The sequence below is a fragment of the Myotis yumanensis genome, unplaced genomic scaffold (genome assembly GCF_028538775.1).
Source record: "Myotis yumanensis isolate MYYU_CA2020_CCGP unplaced genomic scaffold, mMyoYum1.0.hap1 SCAF_3, whole genome shotgun sequence".
Taxonomy (NCBI): Eukaryota; Metazoa; Chordata; class Mammalia; order Chiroptera; family Vespertilionidae; genus Myotis; species Myotis yumanensis.
This window is the reverse complement of record NW_027223754.1, coordinates 18,258,010-18,279,496: the sequence shown is the minus strand read 5'-3', so window position 1 is coordinate 18,279,496 and position 21,487 is coordinate 18,258,010. Positions and strand designations below refer to the sequence as shown.

The 21,487-nt window shown below is 39.1% G+C and overlaps 1 protein-coding gene across 1 annotated transcript in view; it reads right to left on the bottom strand.

Moving 5' to 3' along the window:
- NRG1 (neuregulin 1) overlaps positions 1 to 21,487 on the bottom strand; it is a 960,018-nt gene that overhangs the window by 735,201 nt on the left and 203,330 nt on the right. The gene's annotated exons all lie outside the window — the stretch shown is intronic.

The window sequence follows — 21,487 nt, the reverse complement described above, 5'->3', positions numbered from 1 at the left end:
ACTGTGGCATATTTGTGTCCACTTCACTTGACAAACTTCAGAGAGATACGTTTTTATATTTGTGGCTAAGGCTGAAGGAGTGATTTTTTTTAAAAAAATGGTCCTCCACAGAGAATAGAATATTCTAACAGAGCAATGGAGTTAAATCGCACTGCATGTCACATACCAGAAAGAGATGGCGAATGATTATTTTGTTTTTATACACTGGGGAGTTTTTCCTCACACGGAAAGGGAAGATCATTCTTTCTTAAAAGAACTGCTCCGTTTGAAAGTTGAGGTAGAAAGAGAGAGGGCGGACACATGAGAAAGAATACATTGGCATATGTTAAATCTAGGCAATTATTCTGTTCCATCCTAGTGAGGCAAAAGCAGGCTGCTGAAACAGAACTCTAGCTAGAGATGTGGCTGTGATAGCAGCCTCCCAGATGGCTCCCGAAGATCGCCACCTCCTGGCTTCCACACCCTGTTGGCCCCTCCTACACTGCACCTGGGTTGACACAGTGAAAGTGATGGATTGCCGCTTCTGAGATTAGATGATACAATCAGGTCTCTCTCTCTCTCTCCCTCACAACACTTGCTCTGAGGGAAGCCGTGTCATGAGCAGCCCTACTGAGAATGCCACATGTAGAACTGAAGCTTCCTACCTACAGCCATTCGAGGGAGCTTAAACATGGATAATCCTATCTCAGTCAACCCTTCAAAGACAGTAGCCCTGGCTAACAGTTAATCACAACCTCATGGGAAAACAGGAATTATGCAACAAAGCTGTTGTTGGATTCCTGCCCTTCACAAACTGTGTGAAATGTTTGTGATTTAAAACTGATAAGTTTTGGGGTTCTCCTATATAATAAAGCCTAATATGCTAAGTGTCCAACAGTTCATTTAACCATTTGACCAGTCGCTATGACGTGCACTGACCACCAAGGGGCAAATGCTCCGAATGGTAGGTTAGCTTGCTGCTGGGGTCTGGGCCATCGGGACTGGGCGAGACAGGCTGGACATGCCCTGGAGCCCTCCAGCAGTCCCTCCCTGGCCCCATTCGTGCACCAGTGTGAGGAACCGGTGTGTGGGCCTCTAGGTTGTTATAAGGGAATAAGTTGCTAATCAGTTAAAGGGTATTATAAGATCTAGAAACATAGGCATAGATGGGAGAGTAATCAAATATCTTATTGGCATGGAATTAAAAGGTATTCTAGTTAATGATAATAACGGTGATGTGCTAAAGAACATGATAATAATCATAATATTTACTAATGCCTGTTGAGTGCCACTATATACCAGACCTGTGCTCGTCATGGTCTCATTTGATTCTCATATAAACTATTGGGATGAGAATGATGAGAAAACTAAGGCTGGGAAAAATCATATAAATTATCCCAAGTCACACAGTTAGTAAATGGGTAGGTGATATTCAAAGTCAGACTCCAAATCCCTAAACCACCCTGCTAATACATAGCATGGGAAATTGGCTGAGTTTTTGTCAAGAATGCTAATAAAGACAAGGTTACTGGGCAAAAGTGACTAAAATGTGGTCAATAAGCCAAGGTTAGGTGTGGAGTTACTCAAAAGGAAAAGTTTATGTGCAAGAAGAATCATCTTCATTGGCATCTTTGCCTTACAGAGCCTAGCTCCATCGAGGCCTAACAGATTTTGCATCTGGACCTTCACAGTCTCCATAGAAAAAACGCCCCATAAGTGCTGTCTCAGTCAGTTGGACACAAAATGATGTCACAGAGGAGAAAAATTGGGCAACTGAAGTGAACACATGTGAGACATGAGGTGGACTCATTTGCCTTGTGCCCCCAATCACCTCCAGAGTACCTGCCAGTACAATCTTACCATTGGAATTTAATTTTTGTTTGGCTTCTGTATAAAATTCCTCATAAGAGTCTGGCTGGTTTGGTTCAGTGGTTAAGCTTTGATCCATGAACCAAGAGATCACTGGTTCCATTCCGGGTCATGCCCAGGTTGTGGGCTCAATACCCAATGGAGCGGGGAGGAGGAAGGAGGGGGGAGGAGGGAGGAGGGGGTGGGGGTGGGGGTCATGCAGGAAGCAGTCAATCAATAATGTTTCTCTCTCATTGATGTTTCTACCTCTCTATCTCTCTTCCTTCCTCTCTCTCTAAAATTTAATAAAAATATTTCTAAAAATAGATAAAGTGCCTCATAATAAATCCCATGATACTTTTCTGTGAAGTAGTCTAAACATAAAATGGGGAGAAAATGTTAACATTTTAATTTACAAGAATACTATTTTTTCCTCAGTTTCCTCAAAGAAGTCAAGTACAAGGGCAAAAGTTTAAGCGAGAAAATTGCCAAACAATCTTTCCTTCAAGGATATAGTGTGACAATTGATTCTTTATCCATGTTATTCATCATTTAAACCATTTTATGATATGTAGAACAATAAATGAATTCTATTTTCTCTGTGAGTTTTTCAACATATACTAGTATACTACTAATAATTTTCCAATTTTTAAACTACTTGTTGAAGGGCAAAGATAGTTTGGTTAGTGGATCAACGAAAAGAAATTTTGAGTGTGTACTAGGCAGCATTTTTGCGTTAAATGTTAATACTTTAACATCAAACATTTCAGCTTTATATAACACTTATCAATCACCTGTAAAGAATGAAAAGGAGTGCTCATTTATATAAAACTAAGGCGGTCCCAATCCAACCAACAACCCAGTTTGTCCCAGTGAGCTAATGATGCAGCCAACTGACACCGTCATTTTGTTGACAAAAAGAAACAGTGAATGGATTATCTTAAAATCAGGAACTCAATTTAAGGGCAGAATATTAGTAAAGTATATGCCTTCAAATGAGTAATGACTGACATACTGCCCCTGGCAAATACAATTGCCTTAAAATTAAAAAAAAAAAAAAGATGCATAAATGTCCCTTAACTAACCAAGGGACAAAAACATATGTACTAGCTTGACTTTCTCAGAAGGGGAACTTGTGTCTATAGAAACGCAGGATATTTAATCCTGCAAATAATAAATATTTTCATGTTGCTGTTAGACAAATGAACATATCAAATCAAAATTAATCTCAATGCCTCATACCCCTTTACATAATATATGTTTTTAGGAGATAGAGACTCAGTTATTTCAAATTATTTCACTAATAATATTGCTTAATCTACTGTTTTTTTTTTCTAGACAAAAAATAAATAAATCTTGAAAAATAGAAATGAATTATTCCATTATAATATTTTGGGGTTAGGGAAAATATTCTTAAAAAGGTAAATAAAAGAGACAAAGATATATACATTTCACAGGTGAGGCCTACAAATAGCACAAAGCTCTGTGTAATTATCTCTAAAAAGGCGAGATCATTTCCATTTTAATCCTCACCCGAGGATATGTTTTTACTGATTTTTAGAGAGAGAGGAAGGGGAAGAGAGAGACAGAGAGTAAAATGGATGTAAGAGAAAAACGTCAATTGATTGCCTCCCATAAGCACCCTGACTGGGGATTGAATCCTCAACCTTTTGGTAAACAGACTACAATCAACCAACTGAGCTAGCCAGCCAGGGTAAACCAGATCATTTTTACTAAGGACTGAAGGAAAGCTCTGCTCTGCCATATGCACAAGGCCTTACCCTGCTACAGTGATAAGCTTTTACATGAGAGTGGTTACTAGGACAGGCTATAATTTCTGCCAAAACTATAGTCACAGTTCCCAATATATACTCTACTAAAATGAGTCTTCTGGATGTGTTCCTATGACTGCTTAACACATATATATGCAGATGAAATCTAGGCATCTCTCTTCAACCTTATACATTATTGGTTAAGGGAAAAAAGTCTCTTGCTACATACAGAGAGACAGACAGAGACCAAGAAAGAAACACCATGGCTTACAACACTATTTCGGCACTTTTTATGCATTAGCCCTTCCTACCCAAGGAGGAGAATTAAATATTAAGAACTAAGATTTTATCATGCAAGGTTGGTATTAGACATTGTGGGTAAACTATTGTCATATCTAAGATTTTTTAACCCTTCCTCCAACAGCCCCTTGGGAGTAATATGCCCCCACTGAAAATGCATGGACTATGGAATTAAGCCTAAACTCCTTAGCCTGGAGATAAAACCGAATTTATGTCCCTACATCACTTCTCCCATCTTAACACTGACCTGTATTGCAATGCAGACTCTGTGAGGTCAAATATTCTGTCATTATTTGGGGAATTCCAGTATCTAGCACAGTGTATAGCACATAGTAGGACTGAATACTTTCTTGAAGATGAATGAACTTCGCAGTTCCCCAAACCTACCAGAATCTGTCAGGTCTCTAATATATTCTACACACTTCACCTTTATTGAGCCTTAGAAATTCTTTGGTTTGAAGATTGAAAAGCCAGTCAAACTAGTTCTTTGTAAAAAAGAGCTTACTGGAAGGGTTGAGAGAAAATTTCACAGAATTAAAAGACAAGACTGATAGTCAAGGTAGTAGGAACTGGGCTGTCCTACTGGGGCCCTGTATTCTCTTTATACTACTATCCTATTATTCTACTCAATAGACCAGTTTCTTCTGCTTGCATAACATACACAGTGGCTGCCAATTCCACGCCTGCATGATCTTAACAGCTTCAGCAGTAGCTATTCTCTCTCTATCTCTGTGTCTCTTAGTCAGAAGTTTTGCAAAAGAGGTTGTGATTAATGTCACAAATCAGCCTATGGATTAACTCCTTGGAATCAGTTGTTCACTGTGCTTGAACCAGCTATGGCCAAGTTTCCAGAATCACAGGGCACTAATATGGCCTTTAACAGTGTCTATGAATGGGCACAGGCATCTTTATAAAATAATACAATGTAAAAGCAATGATTGGCATTTTATACAAATAATCTTGCTGTCCCTCACTTCATTTCATAAACTCCTATTTCTCCTTCAAAACTTAGTTCACAATGCCTGGCCAGCTTTGCTCAGTGGTTGAACATCAACCTATGAACCAGGAAGTTGTGGGCTCGATTCCCAGTCAGGGCACATGCCGGGGTTGTGGGCTCCATCCCCAGTAAGAGGCAGGCAGGAGGCAACCGATCAATGATTCTCTCTCATCACTGATGTTCCTATTTCTCTCTTCTTCTCCCTTCTTCTCTGAAATAAATAAAAATGTATATTTTTTAAAAAGACTTAGTTCACAAGTTAAATTTCTCTATGAAGCTTTGCCTGAATCTTTCAGTCAAGTTTAATTCTCCTGTACTGTGCTCCTGTGGGTCTTGGTTCCAACCCCAGTTCACCCCTTGATTTTCCACTATACTAATGTTCTTCAAAGAAGTATGTATAGTGCTGGTGAGTACTAGAAATTTCAAGGGAACACACTGTAAAGTACATGATTGTCTAACTATTATGTACTACACCTGAAATCAATACAAAATAATATTGAAAATAAACTGTAATTGAAAAATAAAAAAAAGAGTAAAATGACCAAACACACACACACACACACACACACACACACAGTAGTACTTCCATTTTTACTAATAGTGGTAAAAAATTTGGTGCTAGCCACAGAGAGCAAAGGTCTCTAGTCAACAGACACTAAGACTGGCTGATTGATTGATTCTTTTATTTTTTTAATGGAGCCCATAGCAAAATCAGGAATTTGCACCATATGCTGAGAATACAGGTGAGTTAAAAAACAACAACAAAAAACTAAAAACAAACAAACCTGTTTTCTAAAATTTGGCAAAATAATTAGTCCACAATTTGGAAATGAGTTTTCAGAAGTGCAGACAGATATTTTTGAAAGTGAGGTTATTTGTATGTTAAAGAGAAATTCAGAAGTGACTAGCTAGAGCAAGTATAAATTTAGGTATGAAAACCTGATTGACTAGATTTTTTAGTCACTCTGAATGTGTAACAGATTAATAACTTGGTGGTGTTAGGCTGTGGATTATGAAGGTCAGGAATTCAGACAGCACAGTGGGGATGGCTAGTCTCTTCTCCAAGATGTCCTGTGGCGGGTGGGGGTGGAGGACCTCGCAAGGGAAACTCAAACTGAAGGCTCTGAGCTAAATCATCTGAAGTTTCTTTCACTCACACATTTGGTAATAAATACTAAAAGTCAGTTGGGTCCCCAGTTCCTCTCTGTGTAGGCCTCTCCATGTGATTTCTCTACATGGGCTAGTTTGGACTTTCTCACAGCGTGGTGGATGGGTTTCAAGATCAAGTGTCCTAAGAGAGAGAACCAGGTGAGGGTTCTACAGCCTTTTATGACCTAGATTTCCGTGTTACTTCCGTTGTATTCTAATGAATTAAAGTGAGTTGCTAAGGCTGGCCTATTTCCAAAGGAAGGGAACAAAGACCCCAGCCCTCAATGGAGGAGTGTCAACATCATATTATGAGAAGGCCAAATAGGATGCTATTTATTGTTGTGGCCATCTTTGGAAAAATATAATCTACAATAACCTAAATTAGGTAAAACTATACTTTTTATTATAAAAATATGTCTGTTAAAATCTGCAAAGAAACATATCTTTTTAGATTCTAGCCAAATAATTATTACATTTGTAGACTAAACTATAAAATGAGTATTTTTAACTAGTATTTTCCCCCCTCATCATTTGGTATTCATCCATTTTTTGGTAATGTCTCATCTTTTGCATTTCCTCTGGCAGTGATAGTCTGGTAGGTAGCTAACTTTTGAAACTAAAACAAGCACAATTTCCACCAAAATATTTTTATGTATAGAGTGGTTGCCCAGCAGCACATATGAGAACAATTGCAGATTATTTTGCAGTCAAGGCTGGTGTGTACAAGACAATCCAAAAATCCAAAAGGATCTTAGGTAACAAACTAATCTAGTCTTGTTCAGTTATCCCAGGGCTCACCCATTCTCACCCATGGAAACACCACCCCTTATTCCTAAATACTACCCATTTTTAAGTCCCACTCCCTACTGAAGGTATCTGTCACTAACCTGAGGAACTCAGCTCTTCTCTACCTTCTCTACACATTTTATTCGTTTTACTTCAATGTCACATAATTAATTTAGTTCCTACTTGTTTCTGCAATTTTTTATTTAATTTTTCTCCTCAACTAAATTCTTAGGATCCTAGTGGGGTGGATAGTCAAGTCCCCCTCCTTTTTTTTTCAATCCCACACTTTAACTAATACAGATCTGAATACAAAAAATATGTCAGTATGTAATTATCAACACCTTCTCTAATTGTAGTTTGTCATTCAAAAAGTCTTCACACAGCCCTGGCCAGTATTGCTTAGTGGTTAAAAGCATCAGCCTGTGCACTGCAGGGCCACAGGTTTGATTCCCTGTCAAGGGCACAGACCTGGGATTCACATTCAATTCACAGCCCCAGTCAGGGTGCATGCAGGAGGCAACCAATTGATGTGTCTCTCTTACATTCATTCTCTCTCTCTCTCTCTCTCTCTCTCTCTCCCTCTCCTCTCTCTCTCTCTCTCCCTCTCTCTCTCTCTCTCTCTCTCTCTCCCTCTCTTTCTCCTTGTCTCTCCCTCCCTCCCTCCCTTCCACTCTCTACAAAATCAATGGAAAAATATCCTTAGGTGAGGATTAACTAAAAAATAAATAAAAATTAAAAAGCCTTCACACACAGTTGGAAGGAAGGAGTTCTAGTTGACGGAGTCAGAGACAGAAGAAGAAAACAGATAATGACATCCTTATGAAACTGTCACTGACAAGTACGTAAATTAAAATTTCATTGGCGAAGGAAAAGCATTCTGAAAAATTCTGATAAAGGAATTATGACAACAACCAGGAATTGATATTGAGAAGAAAGTAGGCAGTACCTTCATGGAACTTTGTTCAGCCACATAAAACATTTAATTTAAAGCAGTCATTGAATCTTTTGAAAAGACACGAGCACCTCAGGATCATGGATTTTCTAGCAGACAGGCCTCACCTGCAGTTCATTCTTCTTGCACTCACTCGTTCTGTGAAGTTATGTGCACCATTCATAATCTAAAGCAGCCCAGAGGCTTTTTAATACAATTTTTAGAAGCACCTGTTCAAATGGATCTGTGGCCTTTGATGTGAGACTCTGCCATTTAGCAAAGGGCAGTGTCTGGTTAACCAAGTCAACCCCCTTTTCTACTTCATACTCAGGCCCTGAGACCAAATGTTCTGTCATGTTACCTTTCATTCTTCCTTCATCACTTTCTTTTACACATTCCAGGTCACACTTTCCAACATAATTTGGTTTGTAATATTGAAGCAATGTAATCCCAGAAAAGAATGTTTTGAGAAAGTTTTTCTCAGCAGTGATCTAAGGCGGACTTCCATTTAGAATCAGAACCTGTCTAAAGCCCTTCTTACAAGTCATACAAATGATATTTTGCAAATATCACCATATAATGAGTCCTAACTTTTTCCATTTTACTCCTTTCACAAACAATCCCCAAAACTCAAAGGTTTTTTTCCTTTTCTTTTTTAGTTAAAATGTTCTTTCTCGTTATTAACACATAAAAAGGTCACCACATACTCATTAATTTCTAGCTTTTATAAAGAATTGAAATTGTTTTTCAATTAGAAACCATTTCTACAAACTTTGAAATTTCTGGAAAAAAGATGGAAAAGTGTATTTGGGATTTGACTATGACTACAATTTCACATGCTTTCCCAGAACCATTTACTCTAAGGCTTCAATACCAAGGTCTTTGACCTCTATTTTCAGGAAGGGCACTTACTGCCAGTTGCTGTTATCTTAAATCTGTTCAGCAAGCACATGCATGGAAAGATAAGAAGCAGTGAAACAGTTTCTCTGATGGTGAATTCTTGATTGCTATAGAAACTGATTAAAAATACACAGCCTGGTAGGTTGGCTTGCTTGAGAAGGAGGAAAGGGGGTGGAGAGTGGGAGTTCATATATGATATAAAGTAGTCAGAGTGGGATAGGGTCAGGATGTAGTTTACAACAGAAGATGACATCTGTTTTTTCTATTTAAAAAATTGGCAAGTTCTAACTTGTTATATGACCTGTCCAACTTATTTGATCACAGCCATTAAAAACTCTGTCCCAGAGCTTATAATAACTAAAAGGATGACTTAGTTTCTGTAGGTTCTGTGATTTTTACCCTTATCTATTTGTAAAACATCTTCTCTGGTGTTTTAGTATAATGCCAGGCTTAAAGCCTATACCAGGGGGTTGTAGTAAAAATGTAGAGTAGATCCTTAGCTGATCATAAAGGGATTTTAATTCTTGGTTTCTCATGGGTGACTGTATGGTTAACTCCACTATATTTTATGGGTTTTTTTTGTTTGCTTATTTGTTTGTTTTGTATTCCTACCTTGGATTGTTTTCAGGTTTCAAAGACACAGATATTTACCTCATTTTTATGTGAGGTAAACAGTATCCTACCATTGCCTACAATGTTAGTGTTAGTGTTAATTGACTTAGTTACTCGCAAATAAGGGACTATACATAAAGCCAATACTAGTGAACTAATTTGTCCCTTCTAATTTTATTCTATTTCTTTTCCATCAACTAGAATTCCTAATTGCCTTTTCATTGTGTCTACTCTGTTCCATGCATTTGAAACAAAGCAAAACAATGATACACAGAATGTGTATAAACCACACGTATTTATGTAATACATACATATGCTTGACCTCAAAGATCCAGTGGAGATACAGGACCAAGATTGGGAAATACCAAACAAAAGATCAGTCAGCAAAAGAGAATATCATCTGCAATTCACCTCATTACCCTCTTAATTCTTTTTTATTTTCTTTTTAATTCTTGGTGGATCAATTCACCACTGCCCCTTGGGTAATAATTTTGCAACAACTGCCTTTGTTTTCAGAGTATGAAGAAGCTTAAGCTTCCTGGAGTGCTTTAAATAAAATAAGCTAATTATGAAAAACTTTCTTTATGTTTTTCTAATGCAACTAGAATTTAATCTTGGTTAATTTTAAAAATGAATACAGCTATGTGTATCCAGAGGTTTACACAATGGAAGTATTGAGTAAATATAATAATTAATCTCTGGCATTCCAGTTCAGCCAAAGGACTAATAAACAATGTGAAGAAAGAGCCCCAGGACCCCACTCTTCAGTATTCTTTCCAAATTGCACTCATGACTATACAACAGCCTAACAGAATTCACAAATGCAAAACACCAAGCTTGCCCAATATATAAGGAATTATATGAATACAGATGAAAAAGAAGTATTATGTCCACCTCCCTCTATTAATACAAAGTTCATTCTTCAGTACTATATAAAAAAAACAAACCCAACAATACAATATGAAAAGAACAAAACATATTTTGCCTTTTAAATGACAAAGTATACTTTCTTCATCAAATAGTTTAAACAAATGCATATATACAGCATACTAAACTAAAATTTTGTGCCAACCACTTTATATAAGGTCATAATTTTCAGGTTCACATCACTGAATGATATGCAATATGAAATTTACATTTAGTGAATGATTAACAAAATGAATTGGTTACCACAAGTTCAAATCTGTTTGTTACTTAAAAGTGGGACCATCTACTGATTTTCCTAAGGATAGAATGCTTTTAATAAATGGAAGAAAGAATAGACACTTGATCTTCCAAAATATACTTATGTGTATAACTTATGGTAAGTAAAAATCCAATTATTCCCAATAGAATTTACTACTCTTGGAAAGGAAGAAGAGAAAGGTTTGCAAAGGGAGAATTAAAATGATATTATGATGTGTAAAATGCATATATAGCCTAAAAATTCACAAAATAAACTTTTAGCCCTAGCTGGTTTGGCTCAGTGGATAAAGCATCGGCCTGTGGACTGAATGGTCCTGTGTTCCATTCTGGTCAAGGGCACATGCCCAGGCTCAATCCCCAGTAGGGGGCCTGCAGAAGGCAACCAATCAATTATTCTCTCTCATCAGTGATGTTTCTATCTTTCTCTCTCTCCTTCCCTCTCTGAAAATCAATAAAAATATATATTTTTGAAAACTAAACTTTTAATCTTAAATGAATACTTGTGAAAATGAATTTCTTTTTGTCTTTAGCTGCTCAAAACAAAAATCACTAGAAATTAAAAGTGAGTATTTGGTTTTAATATTTTTAAAATGTCTCTTTGCTTAATTCTTCTATTAAATAAGTAATAAAATATATTGCATTTGATTTGCAATGCAGTCAATCAAATAAGTTTTGGTAAAGCCATGGAAGTGAAGGCATTGGGAGCTGCCTCTTCAATGATCTACAGGGAGGAAAGGAGAGACAGTGGAATAATTGTGAGACTGAGAGTAATTCAGGAATTGAACCTGGATGCAAAGAGGCAAAGAGGAAAGCAGGGACCATCAGTAATAATGCTAACATGAAGGTCCTCTTTTTTTTTATCTGGAGATATACCACTGCCCAAATCATCTTCATATGCCATGAGAGAAGCAAGAGTTAATTTGGGAGGCAGCAGAGTGGAATAGTTTTTGGAAAATGCTGAATTTAAATCTTACTTTGTACCACTTTCAAGTCATATGATATTCATAAAATTACTTAAACCTTTTGAGCCTGTTTTATCTTTAAACTTGGAATAATATATAGTTATGTCATAGGAGTTACTCAAAAAATGACATACAGGAATATATGTAATGCAAAGTAACTAATACATAGTAGATATTTAAAAACAAACAAACAACACAATAGTTTTCCCCTTCCAGTTGTCCTAAAAACAGAAAAGTTTGACTTAGGAACCAAGATACAATGAAAAAGAAAACCAGTGAAGCAAAGTATTCACCCTGTACAAGTAACTTTAAGTGAACAAGTGTTTCTTGGTACATTATGTATTCATTCAATTTCTTAGTGAGTTCCCACAGGTGCCAAACATCACATTAGACCATGAGGATCTATACAAGAGAACAAGTCTTGCTCCTTTTTAAAATAAGGAAGGCATTTACTAGTAAGTAAGGAAGACACTCACAGTGACCCCAAAATGTGATATAACCAATAAAATCATGAAAGAGAAAGGAGCCATTAAGTGTTCAGAAAAGAACTTGCAGATCTATTTAGTTAAATCTTCAGGAATAAGTAGGTACAACATTTTATAAAAGTGTAGTGCCAACCCAGAAGCCTCGGGATCACCTGGGAACTGGATAGAAATGCAACTCTGGGGGCCCCAGACCTATTGAATTAGAAAACCTGGAGGTGGAGATCAGCAATCTGTGGTTTAACAAAACTCCACTAAAGTCGGAGTTTACCAGTGAAATAAGGATGGAGAAGGATGGCATTTCAGGCAAGAAAAACTATGTGTTCAGAAAACAAAGGAAAATTCCATACAGCAGAGTATGGTGTTCATGAAGGTGAGTGACAATGGATGAAAATGTTTCAGAAGTTTAGGGACAGATTGTGAAAGAGCTGGGACTTTACCTTACAAGTAATGGGGGTTAGAAGTGTTAAAGACAACCTAATTTCTTTTCCCTTCAAATTTCTATACAGAATGTAGGTGACACACATCCTATATAATAAAAGGCTAATATGCAAATAGACGGAACAGCAGAACAACTGAACAACTGGTCGTATGACATGCACTGACCACCAAGGGGCACGCGGGAATATGGTGGGCATCGGCAGCAGGCAGCAGAGCGTGGAACATGGTGGGCATAGGCTGAGGCAGGATGGTGGAGGTGAGCAGGGGTGCCAGACCAAGGTGGGGTGCTGGTTGTTATCATCAGGTCGAGCCTCTGGTGGTTACTGAAAATTCTTTGCTCCCATGCACCACCTTCCTGCCTGGCACTCACATCTGCTGCTGGTGCTGGCCCTGCTCACACCTGCTGCTGGCGCCTGGCACCGGCCCCAATCACTCGGCACTGTCAGGGGATGTGAGTGGCAGCTGCTGGCCCCGCTCGCCCCTCAGGGCTTCTCCACCTCCCCCTGCTCCTGAGGTTGCGAGCGGGGCAGCAGCCGACACTCGCACCCTCTGATGATGCCGGCCCCAATTGCTCTGCGCCATCAGCAGGTGCAAGCAGGGTCGTCGCCTTCAGCACATGGGAGCCGCAACGGCGTGAGCGGGGCTGCCAGCAGACAGGGGACCAGGGACCACAGCGGGAGGGGCTGGGCAGGGGTGCAGAGGATGAGCTGAGACCTGCCCCTGTGCCCACCACAGCCTCAAGATCCACAGTTCCTTTCAAGGTGCACGAATTTGTGCACTGGGCCCCTAGTATATCTACACTAATAAAAGAGAAACATGGTAATTAGCGTACGACCGCTACCCTTCCCATTGGCTAATCAGCATATCCTTATGCAAATTAACTGTCAGCCAAGATGGCGGCTGGCTTTAGGCTTGGGGTGGTGAGGAGCCAGCCAGCGATCAGCTGCGGCGGGAGCTGGGGGTGCCCTGGCCCAGGCCTAAAGCCTCGAGCAGAGGCTTTAGGCTTGGGCCGGGGAGGAGCCAGCCAGCGATCTTCCGCGGCGGGGAGATGCCCAGGCCTAAAACCTTGGCCTGAGGCTTTAGGCCTGGGTCAGGGAGCAGCCAGCCAGCGATCGGCTGCGGCGGGAGCTGGGGGTGCCCCGGCCCAGGCCTAAAGCCTCGAGCAGAGGCTTTAGGCCTGAGCCGGGGAGGAGCCAGCCAGCGATCTTCCGCGGCGGGGAGATGCCCAGGCCTAAAACCTCGGCCTGAGGCTTTAGGCCTGTGTCAGGGAGGAGCCAGCCAGGGATCGTTGATGGCTGGGGTGGCGGAGACTTGGGGGTGCCCCGGCCCAGGCCTAATGCCTGGGCCAGAGGCTTTAGGCCTGGGCCGGGGAGGAGCCAGCCAGTGATCCTTGATGGTGGTGGTGGCCCGAACCCGGGCACAGCCAGCCAGCGATCCTTGATGGCCACAGTGGCTTGGAGCTGAGGGTGCCCTGGCCCAGGGCTAATGACTCGCCAGAGGCGTTAGGCCTGGGCAGGGGCCAAACCAGCAATTGGTGTGAACTACAGAGGAAACACCTTTTCTGACCTCTGATTGGTTAAGCACTCTGTATGCCACTGGTAATATTCTTAGTAACTTGGGTAATAAGAGTCCAAAAAGTGATCTAGGGTTTTTTTTACCACACTCCTGGAGAAAAAAATGAAGGTCTGCTGCTGGAGGGTTAAGAAATGTCATATCCTGTCCTAGCCAGTTTGGCTCAGTGGATAATGCCTCGGCCTGCCCAACGCAGACTCTGGGTTCAATTCTGACCAAGGGCATGTACCTAGGTTGCACGTTCCTCCCTGGCTCCGGCCCAGGTCAGGGCTCATGCAGGAGGCAACCAATCAAAGTGTTCCTCTCACTTTGATGTTTCTCTCTGTCTTTCCCTTTCTTTTCCACATTCTCTAAAAATCAATGGAAACATATCCCCAGGTGAGGATAAAGAAAGAAAGAAATGTCATATCCTATGAAAGACACTTCTTGAAAATGCCTAAAGAAAGTTGTCATTTTTTCATGGTAAAGGGACTGGAGTCCGTGTTGATGAAAACACCTTGGTGGCTGCGGTGACTGGCAGTGGCTGCAGCAGCGGGGTGATGGGGCTGTTGCCTTCCCCTGATCAGCCCGGTCGCCTTCCACAAAGGGAGGCCAGACTATGGCTTAGGCCCGCTCCCCAAGGGGAGCAGGGAGCAGGTAGTAGGACATCCCCTAGGGCTCCCAGTATGTGATAGGGGGCAAGCTGGGCTGAGGAAACCCCCTCCCCAGTGCACAAATTTTTGTGCACCGGGCCCCTAGTAATAACATAAATAAAAATGAAAGAGTCATTTTAAAGAGGCTTGATTAAAGTATCAACAATGTTATCAGAATGAATTCTACCACAACTAATTCCACACACTAGTGTCACTCATAGACAGGACTGGTCCAGCAGGCAAGTGCTGGATGTGGAGAGACTGGAGTTAGTGGTGCCGAGCTCCATTCAACTTTACTCAATTTAGTTTTCTCATGTGGAAAATGGGCAAAGCTGCTCCAAAAGAGCTGTGAGAATTAAATGGAACAGACATGTCAAAGTCACTATGAACTCTGAACTATATGCATTTTAAGATACTCCTGTTAATAGTATAACTTAACTCATTTTTTCTGCAGAGTAAGTTCAAGAAAGTATTCTAACTTTCAGAGCAGGGGATCCCATCAGATATAATTACTTATTTTCTATGCCAAACACTATTGACTGGGCAGGGCTACAAATCCAAAATCAGAGCCTACCAAGCATGAACAGAAGGAAGAGGTATCCAAGGAATTAGATCCTGCTGGCCCAAATTCATGTGTGGATATGATTAAGAACTGGTGGTTAATGGTAGTACAAGAAGAAGGAGGAACACAATTTGGGCCACTGCACTAAAGGTAAGTCTTCAAGTTTTACACCTGGATATAAAAGAACATCAGACCAAATGCAGATCCTAGACACAGATAAGAGAAAGCCTTCTAATTAATTACACTCAGATTCCAGGATTAGAAGAGTTTTTAATGTCAGATGCAAAGACAGAACTTTACTATCAACAAAGCCAAAGGGGAAATTACATTTGAAAACCAACAGATAGAGTGTTTTGCCTTCTCCTGTCTCAAAGCCAGGTACAAGCCAAAAGGACAGGGTTCAAAGTCAGTTAAAAGCAAGAATAATTGCAGACATTCTGCCTCCTGCCAAGTTGTGGGTAACAAAAACCCCGATTTCTTTGGGGACCAAGCTTTAGCTGTAAAAGCCTTGGAAATATAAATGAAAATGAAAATACAGATACAGTGCACAAAACATATCAGAATCTGTCAGACTCGCTCGTACTAACAGAGGACCTTAATCTGTCCTTTCTTCTCTTGTGTAAATGCACCTTACTGTTCTTTTACTTGTAATAGTTAATAATGCCAAACCCAGGCAGTGACAAAGTATTGGAGTTCAGTACAAAGCTGAGAATGTTATTAATTACATTAGCTAAGTAAATTTATAAATGCTTCTGGTGCTCTATATATAATTACTAATATCTCTTTAGAGATTTAGAGACATATTCCTTGTTATCATGAAGGTTGAAGGCTTATATGGTAGTTGAAAATTTGGAATATTCTGAAATGTAATGAGAAAATGACAAGTATAATTCTACCACTCAGTGTAATGCCTGGTAACAACTTACCATATTTCCCTGCAGCTTTTAAACATATATTCATATTGTTTAATCAGTTAGCATTATATCATAAGTACTTTTCCATATTACTAAAAGAAAATAAACCTTCAAAGACATGATTCTAAGGCCTGAATAGAATTCATTCATAAGTAAGTAAGTAATATAATTTAGACATTTCTCTATTGATAAACATATTTCTATGGGTCTATTTCTTTTTTTTAACTTTATTAGCATTTCTTTTATGCTGACTTTACTCCTGGGCCGAAAGTTTTTGTTACTTCAGTTTCTTCTGGGATATCTGTTTCTTCTGTGCAACCTCCTCTTCTGTGTTAGGAGCAAGCTGCTCTTTTTCAGTAAGATTATCTCCATGTGGCAGGGAGAGCTCAGGTGTGGGTTCATCCTAAACTGTCTGCACCTTGAGAGCTCTGTTCACCTGGACCTGCTCAATCACCAGAGAATTTACATCTACATCCTTAAGTTTAGCATCACTCTCTGCATTGCTAAGCATGTGCAGCAAAAACTCAGCACTCTTTCTGGGCCACCGACCCTGCATTCAGCCCCACTGTTTGGCCTGGACACACATACCAACTCCACCACTGTAATGATGGAATGGCACACATTGCTTCTGTAAAGTGTCATCCTTCAGATACTTGGTGGCTATCAGATATGCATACTTTTGATGGCCTGGGCACCTTCATGAGTGTTTTTAGAGTGAACAGGAAGATTTGAACCTCTTCATTTGCATGATTTAATACAGTTTTCAGGATCAAGTAAATAGTGAACAATTTTCAGAAGTCTCCTCTGGCTGCTTTTGGGACGGGTATAGGAATCTATTCATGAATTCTCTATTTTATTCCATTTATGGATGTGTCCTATCCCTCCACCAATATGATACCATCTGGATCAGTTGTGGCTTTATAATAAGATTTAATATCAGGGAGACTGATTCTTCCCACCATATGGTTATTTTCCAAAATTATTTAGCTGTGATAATTCTTTTGCCTTTCAATATCCTATATAATAAAAGCCTAATATACAAATTGTCCCCTCAGGTGGTCATTCAACCAGGAGTTCGACCAGGAGACCGGGAGTTCTACCACTTGCTATGCCGTGTGCTGACCACCAGGGGGCAGCGCGGGACATGGTGGGCATTGGCAATGCAGTGCTGGCAGTGGGCGGCAGTAGAGGTGCTGCCAACCCCCGATGGGCCCTGATGAGAGTGGGATTGTGGCGGGGCTGTATGGCTGCAAGGCTGGGAGCATGACTTGGGTCCGATCCCCACAGGCCACTCTGAGGGACCCCACCCCTGCATGAATTTGTGCACCGAGCCTCTAGTGGATTTTATAATAATCTTGCATATAAAAATTTTGCTGGTATTTGATAGAAATTATATTAAACTTGTATATCAATTTTTGAAACAATAATATATTTACTATGTTGACTGTTCCAATCCATGAACATAGGTGTATATCTCCATTTATTTATATCTGATTTGATATTTCCTCAGCATGTATTTTATAGATCTTGTTACATTTATACCTAAGTATTTCACTTTTTTGAGCAACTATAAATGCTATTTTTAGTTATTATTACTATATTAATTTTAGAGAGGGAAAAAGAGAGAGAGAGAAACATTATCGTGAAAGATACAAATTGATTGCATCCCAACCATGGACTGAATTGCAACCTAGGTATGTGCCCTGACCTGGACTTGAATCCCCAATCTTCTGGTATATGGGATGAAGCTCCAACCAAATGAACCACACCAGCCAGGGCACTATTATTATTTTTAATTTTATTGTCCACATGTCCATTGTTAATATGTAAAAACAATCTCCTTCTTAATGTTTATCTTATTTTCTCTTACCCTGCTGAACTTACATGTTAATTCTAGGGCATTTGTTTTTTGTTTTTTAACTGTTGTTGATTCCTTGGAATTTTCTACATAGCCAAGTTTGTCATCTGCAATGAGGGACACTTTTATTTCGTCCTTTCTAACTATATGTCTTGTATTTCCTTTTCTTATCTTGCTCTAATGTCTAAATCTTCCAGTATATGTTAAATAAGACTCCTGAGAGTTTACATCTATGTCTAATTCCCAGACTTAGGGGAAAGATTTCAGTCTTTCATTATTAAGTAAAATGTTAGTTGTACATTTTATTTTTTATAGATTTAATTTATCAAATTGAGTAAGTTCCTCACTGTTCCTATTATTCTAAGAGTTTCAATCATTAATGGAAGTAGAATTTTGTAAAATGCTATAGCCTGTCAATTAGTAGATTACATTAACTAATTTCAAGTATTGAACCAGACTTGTATCCCTGGAATAAACTATACTTGGTCATGGTATATAATTCTTTTTATATATTACTCAGTACTATTTGCTAATATTTTGTTAAGTTTACTTGTATTTATATTCATGAAGGATATTGGTTAGTAGTTTTCTTTTTTTTGTACTACTGTATCTGGTTTTGATATCAGGTAATGCTAACTTCATAAAATAAATTTGAGAAGTGTTCTCTATTTTCTAAAATATTGGGTAGAATTTGTGCTAATTTTTCCTTAAATGTTTAGTGGTAGAATTCTCCATCAATGTCATTTGGGATAAGAAATTTTTTGGAAGATTCCAATTATGAAGATTCAATTCACTTAATAATTACAAGGTTTTCAACTGATGTATTTCATATTGGGTGAGTTTGGGTATTTTGCATTATTCCAGGAATTAGTTAATTTTATCTACATTGTTGAATTTCTGTGTGAAAAGTTGTTTGCAGCATTCCCTTACTACTCCTGTCATGTCTACAGGTGGTAAATGGCAGAACTCCAGAAACATTAGTAAAAACAGAACATATTTTCTGTCTTGGTTTCAGATTTATGACAAAAACAGGAAATGTAGCATGGATAAGATCTGAGTGTATCCTTCCATGTTTTAATAGCATGTGAGTTCATGTCTATCTATTTGTCTGTGCCTTTTTTTTCTTTAAGGGAAACAGTTTAATGGCATTACAATAAAAATAATGAAACTCCAAATAAATACAATAAAATATTTGAGGAATTTTGCATATACTAGTAAATAAAACTTTAGGTACAGTCTTAAGCTATAGCTAAAGAGCCTGTGTCACAAAGAAATGACTCCTGTGGCAAATAGTTTTGTAAAAATAAAAAAAGCAATACCACATGGGTGATTACATTTTGTGGGCATTTGGTGATTGTGCCAATGCAGGACTGCATCTGAGCAGAAAGAAGATAAAAATCATGACTGAAGAAACACAACTTTAACATAGACAATGAAGGCATTGAAATTATTAAAGATGTTGCTCATCTTGGTACAGTCATCAATTAAAATGGAGACTGCAGCCAAGAAATCAAGAGAGAGCTGAAACTCGGAAGCCCATCAACAAAATAATTAGGAAAGATCACCAAGAGCAAGGATGTGCTGTCATCAGCGACCAAAGCCAAGATCATCCACACCCTTGTATTTCTAATTACTATGTAGAGATGTGGCAATTGGACAGTAAAGAAGGCTGATAGGGAAAAAAATGATTCATTTAAAATATGTTTTGGGGGAGAGCTCTACTGAAACTCTGAACCACCAGAAAGATGGCCAAGTGGGTCCTAGAGCAAATTAAGCCTGAAACATCCCTGGAGGCAAAAATGACAAACTGAAGCTATCCTACTTCAGGCACATAGTGAGATGGCAAAGTTCTTTGGGAAAAAAAAAAAAAACAGTAATACTGGGAAAAACAGAAGTCTGCAGAAACACTAAAAGAAAGACCAAATATGACATGAACTGACTCAATAAAAGAAGCTATTCCACCTGGGAAGTGTGGCTCAGCAGTTGAGTTATCATCCCATGAACCAGAAGGTCACAGTTCTATTCCCAGTCAAAGCACATGCCTAGAGTGTAGGCTCAATCCCCAGTGGGGGTGTGCAGGAAACAAGTGATCAATGATTCTCTCTCATCATTGATGTTTCTATCTCTATCTCCCTCTACCTTCCTCTCTAAAGTCAATAACATATATATCCTCACCTGAGGATATTTTTCCATTGATTTTTAGAGAGAGATTGAAAGAGAGAGGGAAAGTCAGAAAGAAACATCGATGTGAGAGAAACACATTGATTGGTTGCCTCCTGCACATGCCTGAACCAGAGCCCAGGTTGGGGAGGAGCCTGCTACCGAGGTATGTGCCCTTGACTGGAATCAAACTCAGGACCCTTTGGTCCACAAGCTGACACTCTATCCACTGAGCCAAACCAGGTGGGAAATAAAAATATATTTTAAAAATAAAATAAAAAGAAACCATATGCAGAGTCTACAGGAGCTGAACAGGGCTGTTGAGGACAGGACATTGTGGGAAATCACTCACTCATAGTTTTGCCAGGAGTTGGAGCCAAATGTGGGTAGTACACATAAGAAGAATAAGTGTTACTCTGTGTGCCCTTGGTCTCAACTTTCCTATGCTTTGTTCCTACTCCACCCTCCTCTTCACACATAAATACTGAGGTATGTTCCCTCATATAAAAGAAGCCCCCCCACACCCCCGCATCTGTCATCTCTAATACTATATCCCAATACGATTCCTTGGGATAACTTCTATATTTGTGTTCTTCCAGTAACCCTCATAAGTCTACTGAATGCTCTTACCACTATTTATCAATGTTAAAATTTTTAAGCAGCATTTAATGGACTCTGTTGGTGAAATGAGGCATTTGGCTTTTTTTAATTTTATTTTTCAATTACATTTACATTCATTGGCTCTCTTATTAGTAGCTTCTTTTTTTTCTCCTCCCAGTTTAGATGCTCTATTACTTATCTATAAACTTTGGAAGATATATTCACATCTCTATTTCACAATCTATTAAATCTGTAGGACATATCTTTACTTCTAACCATGTACGCCAAAGAACCAACTCTTCTTCAACTCTCTTCCTCCCAGTTACTGTCAGATTGGGTCATGATGTGAGTATCATCCAGTTTCCTCATGATACCATTTCCCAAAGCGCCAAGACTGCTCTCTTACTAACCTCTGCCATTCTGAATATTTTTTTCCTTGCATGTCTAGTTTAATTAAAGCCCATGGTTTTGAAATTTGTCTTGCTGAAATACAAACTGAAGTGATTTTTTTTTCAGAGAGTGTGAGATATAAACTTTATGAATCTCTCCATATCATAATTTTGGTCTTATATTTGATTGGTATGTTCCTAGGTATACAAAAATATTGTTAGGTGGATTATTTTGTTTGTTTGTTTTTTCTTGTGGGTTTTGTTTTGTTTTGTTTTTGGTCAGAACTTGAAGGGCAAGGTCCCAGTATGTTTTGGCATTTTAAGATATTGATTGAAAACTTCAGTATGATGCTCATTCCTATGATAGAACATTTGTTTATGTTTTTCTTTGTTAAAACCTTCTGAGTCTTCTCTCTAGTCTTTGTGTTCTAAAATTTCTGTAGCATGCGGCTGGTT